We start from the raw sequence: 6,119 nt of genomic DNA, 5'->3' as shown, positions 1-6,119 counted from the left end.
GGTTCATATTCATTTTCTACTACTTATATCCTGTGTGACTTTGAGGAAGTCAATTCAATCAATCACACATTTATTAAATAAACACCTACAATATGAGAGGTGGGCAGCTAGATGGCACAGTGGATGGAACGCTTGGTATAGAGTCAGGAATACCTGAGTTCAAATCTGACCTCAGACATTTACTAGCTGTGTGACTCTGGGCAAGTCATTTAACTCCTATTTGCCTCAGTTCCTCATCTGTAAACACTGGAGAAGGAAATGGTAAGCTATTCCAGTATCTTTGTCAAGAAATCTGTAGAGCTGGACACAACTGAACAACAACATCATACAGGAGTACTGGGTGCTGGGTAGACAGAGACAAAAGTAGAATGATCATTCAAGGAGTTTCCATTCTATAGGGGGAAGCATATAGATAAAATATATATATATATATATATATATATATATATATATATATATATATATATATATATATATATATATATATACTGTGTATTGGCTCCAAGGCAGAAGAGTGGTAAGGGCTAGGCAATGGGGGTCAAGTGACTTGCCCAGGTTCACACAGCTGGGAAGTGGCTGAGGCCGGATTCGAACCTAGGACCTCCCACCTCTAGGCTTGGCTCTCAATCCACTGAGCTACCCAGCCGCCCAATCCACTGAGCTACACTGAGCTACAGATAATGAGATAGGGGCTACCAGTAGGTTAGAGGAGAGGATATTACCAAAGGCTCCAGATTCCCCATCTATAAAATGAGGGAATTTTTGCTAAAGCTAGAAGGCTGTCTGGCACAGTGGAAATGATGGCAAGTTTGGAGTCAGAGGACCTAAATTCAAATCCTTACTTTACTTCTTTGCAAGTCTCTCTAAATTTCAGATTCCTCGTGCGTAAAATAAGGGGATTGGATTAGGTCATTTTGGAGACCCCCTCTAGATCTATGATACTGTGACTACCAAATGGCCTCAGAGACTCCTTTGAGCCATAATAACCTATGAATCCAAGAAAAGGATTCTAATAAGGTCCAAGACAAGGAATTTGATTATGAATGGACAAGATTTGAAAATTGTACCCGAATGGTCCTTGTATTACTGCCCACCTGTGTTTCTGGGTCTTAATTGTTTTCTAGCAATAAAAACCTGTTCACTCATCTGTGGGCCATGAATAATCCAATCAGTAACAAAGGTACACTGAGGCAGAACTCTTATTATAGTCAATTTATTAGGGAGATTGATGATCCCTAATTAATTGGATACAAGACCTTCATGGTCAAAGGCCCCTTATGTTTGAGGGTAGCAAATATTTATAGAAAATAGAAAATACTTAAAATAAAATGAGGTTGTACAATTCATGATTGATCAATTCCAGAAGCAGGGAAAACCCAAGTGACTAAGTACGTGTACTAAGGGGTACATACATTTGATTGTAACCACTTTTGTCAGCAGGTTTTCCACAGGCCATCAATTACTAATATCCTGTCAGTAGTATTTGGGAGGGATTTTCCTAAGACTTTCCACAAGTCATGAGACTCTGTCAGCAAGGTCTGGAGCCTTCTGCAAGCCATCTGGTCATCTCAGCAAGGGTTTGGTCAACATCCTGGAGCTCAAGAGCCCTGTGATGGGATCTTTGGGAAGCTGTAAAGCAAAGATCACTTAGGGAGTGGGCAGCAGTGAGTCACCAGAGAGGCAAATGAGCTCTATTTCTAGTACTACATTTGGAATGTGGGATAGTGCTAATACAGCAGCATAAGCTAAGATAAATCCTTAAAATGGGCCTAACTAATACATTATGAATCTATCTGATATATTAAATACAATTAACATAATCATTGATGCATGAAAAATGTCACCCATATGTGGTGAGTTAATCAGTCACAACCTTCACACTCTTATTCTTATAGCATTAACCAACATAACTCAGTTAATTCTATTTTAGTGTATATACTGATACACAGTAAATCACAATGACCTGGATAAATACTAATTAAATTGAGTAGAGATATCAAAATTATCTTCACATATCAAATGTCATTCCAGGGGGCAGCTAAGAGAGCCAGGGCTAGAAATGGGAAGACCTGGGTGCAAATCTGACCTCATATACTTCCTAGGTGTGTGACCCGGGCAACTCACATAATCCCATTTGCCTAGCCCTTGCTACTCTTCTGTCTTAGAACTAATAACCAGACTGAAGGTAAGGGTTTAAAAATAAAATAAAAATAAATAATTAAGAATCATTTCAGGGTATTGTAAAGATTAAATTTAATGGTTAGATGCGGTTTATTTACCAAAATAGAGGGGAAACAATGAAGAAGAGAAATGTAAAAGAGGTTAGAGAAAATACCTATACTAGTCCTCAGCCAGGAGGGTAATGAGTAACCAGGTAGTGAATAATCACATGGCTTCTTCCAAGATGGAAGCTAGTTTCTTAGGAAACTAGGAAGGAAGTCAGCCTTTTCACTAATTCAACCAAGTAGTCCAGAAGTCAGAGTCTAAGTGGAAGTCAGGATCCACACTGCAGTCTCCAATGAGGTTTCCTTGAAGCCTATCTCCAGGAGACATTCTCCATGAGACTCAGCTTCACCAGACTACCAGCCCAAGGATTTTGTGGCTTTTACGGTGGTTTCCTAAAAGAATTCAAAAGTTTCTGGCTGGTTGAGTTAGAAAAAAGGGTGGAGCTCTTCCAAATATCTTGCTGGCTTCTTATCTCTAAAGGTGTTAACTCTCCTCCTAGGAGTAAGAGTTTGTGGACTTCCCTTACTTTAGGATTAAATATGGGTGTATTTGCTTTTGTTGATTAATTCAAAAGTAGAAAAAAAGAGAGTTAATTCTGTCTTCATTCTAGTGAGGTACTAAGTAAGGGTACTTAAATTATAGTTATTCCAAAGTATTAACTCCTACTAGGCAAAGAGAACAAAGGATTCCCTTTTCACAAATACAAATTCAGAATAGACAAAGAGAATGAAGAATTTCCTTTCACAGTATGAACTTTGTAAGGAAGTTTATTTGGGTATTTGGGGGGAATGGTGTCTAGTGTGATTAAAACACAAAACATAAAAAAAAAATTTTATATAACTAGAAAAAATAACAACAAAATTCATCTGAAAGAACAAAAGATCAAAAATAGCAGGGAACTAGTAGGAAAAAAAATGAGGAATGGTGGCCTGGCAGTACCAGATCTTAAACTGTACTATTATAAAGCAGTAATCATCAAAACAATCTAGCATTTGTCAGATTATTGAGAAGGGAAGAATTTATGAACAAACAAGAGATAGAGAAAATTACAGATGTAAAATGAATAATTTTGATTATATTAATTAAAGTTTTCTACAAACAAAACCAATGCAACCAGAATTAGAAGGGAAATAAGAAACTAGGAAAAAAATTTTATAACAAATTTCTCTGATAAAGGTCTCATTTCTTAAATATATAAATAATTAAGTCAAATTTATAAGAATCCAAGTGATTCCCCAATTGATAAATGGTTAAAGGATATGAATAGACAGTTTTCAGATGAAGAAATCAAAACTATCAATGATCATATGAAAAAATGTTCTGAATCCCTCATGATTAGAGAAATAAAAATCAAAACAACACCAAGTTACCAATGTACAACTATCAGATTGGCCAATATGATAGTAAAGGAAAATGATAAATTTTGGAGGGGATATAACAAAATTGGGACACTAATAACTGGTGGAGTTGTGAACTGATTCAAACATTCTGGAGGGAAATTTGGAATTATGCCCAAAGGGCTACAAAATAATGCTCTTTGATTCAGTAATAGTACTATGAGGTCTGTAGGGGGGATGACCAACTTATACAAAAATATTTATAGCTGCTCTTTTTGTGGTGGCAAAGAATTGGAAACTAAAGGGATGCCCCCCAATTGGGAATGGCTGAACAAAGTGTGGTACATAATGCTGATGGAATACTATTATTCTATAAGGAATGATGAACAGGATGATTTAAGAAAGAAATGTAAAGACCTACGTTAACTGGTGCAGAGAGAAATAAGCAGAACCAGGAAAACATTGTACATAGTCACAGCAATATTGTGGAACCATCAGCTACTCTCAGCAATACAATGATCCAGAACAATTCTGAGGGCCTTCTGACAAAGAATACTATCCACCTCCAGAGAAAGAACTGTTGGAGTCAGAATGCAGATTAAAGCATACGATTTTTCAGTTGTTTATTTCGGTTTATATTTGGGGGTTCTGATTTTATAAGATTACTCACATAAAAATGAACAATATGGAAATATATTTTGCATGATAATACATATATAACCCAGATTGAATCACCTGACAGCTCCCAGAGAGGGAAGGGAAGAGAGAGAAGATAAATTTGATCATATAACTTAAGAAAATGTGTGTGGAAATTTATTAATATATGTAATTGATAAGTAAAAAAGGTTTTAAACCCCAAAATTAAAATTAAAAAAATTAAAGTGTTCTTCAGGGGGCTGCCTATCTCACTCCTCTCCTCTCCCAGTTTTGGGAATAACAATTCTGGAGTTATCCACCTCTCTATTTAAGACTGGAGGTCTTATTATAAAGAAAAAGTGATCAATGAAATGACTAACCATGAGTCCAAGGGATGGATAAAGAAGTATATTGCCCTCCTCTGGATACAGAGGTAATAGAATCAAAATGCAGAGCGCCATAAACAACCTGGGAACATGCTAGAGTTTGCTTTGCTTGACTCAATATGTTATAAAGGTTTTATTTACTTACTTCTTGTTCATCTAAGTCGGGGAGTTCAGAAAGAGAAAAAATAAATATTTTAATTAAATTTAAATTAAATTAAATTAAAAAATAAAGCTATCCCAAAGATTTCAGATGGCAATAGGGAAAAAACCCTAATGGACTATAATCAAGAAAAGACTTGGAAAAATGGACTGTTTGTCCAAGGCATACCTTAAGGTCCAATGTGATAAAAGTGTGGTTTAAATTTTATAATCTCATTAATATAAGTAATTTCAACAAAACGAGTACATACTGAATTTTTTTTTTAGGCCCTTACCTTCTGTTTTGGAATCATTACTAAGTACCAGTTCCAAGACCATAAAACAATAAGGAATAGGCAATTGGGATTGTGACTTGCCAAGAGTCATATAGCTAGAAAGTATCAGAGGTCAAATTTGAACCCAGGCCCTCCCAAACTCAGGCCTGGTTCTTTATCCACTGAGCCACCTAGCTGTCCCCTGTACATACTGAATATTTTAAAGAAAATTTTAAATATAAATTAAAAAGGCTAGAGGTCTTCAAATGATATATTTGCAAAGTACTAAGCACAATGTCTGATATATAATGCTATAGAAATGCTAGTGATGGCAGCTAACTAGTACAGTGAGTGGACAGAGCAAAGGTCCTAGAGTCAGGAAGACCTGAGTTAAAATCCAGACTCAGATACCTTGGGCAAGTCAACCTCTGTCTGCCTCAATTTCCCCAAAGGAATAATAATAGCATTCACCTTACAGGGTTGTTGTGAGGATCAAATGAGATTATATTTGTAAAGGGCTTAGCACACAATACCAAATACAGGGTAGGCATTTAATACATTTATTCCTTTCCTTTCTCCTTCAAACAAAGGCTACTTGACTCAAGCCTGATTTATCAAATAAATCCTCTGTAATAATAAATGACATTCATATAGCAGTTTAAATTTTACAAGACCCTTTAAATACTTTATCTTTTTTGAGCCTCACAATGACTTTTTGAGGTAAATAGGTAGTATTATTTTCATTTGGCAGAAGAAGAAACTGAGGCACCTACAACTAGTAAGTATTTGAAGCAGAATTTGAACCCCCTTTCCAAGACTAACTCCAGCATTCTCTACATGAACTAATCAAGCAACAAGCATCTTTTTAAAATCCTTCCTTTCTATTTTAGTAACAACTCTAAGACAGAAAGACAAAGGATAAGCAATTGGGGTTAAAGGACTTATTTAGAGATCACACAGCTAGGAAATGTCTGAGATCAAATTTGAACCCAGGTCCTTCTGACTCCACACCTACTGTTCTATCCACTGTGCCCCCTAGCTGCCCCTAACAAGCATTTCTTAAAGGCTGGCTTTGTGACAGAACTCTGGCTGGAATTACAAAGGTGGGTGGGGAGAAATAG

Source organism: Monodelphis domestica, chromosome 4, assembly GCF_027887165.1.
Source record: "Monodelphis domestica isolate mMonDom1 chromosome 4, mMonDom1.pri, whole genome shotgun sequence".
Classification (NCBI taxonomy): Eukaryota; Metazoa; Chordata; class Mammalia; order Didelphimorphia; family Didelphidae; genus Monodelphis; species Monodelphis domestica.
This window is presented reverse-complemented; position numbering follows the sequence as displayed.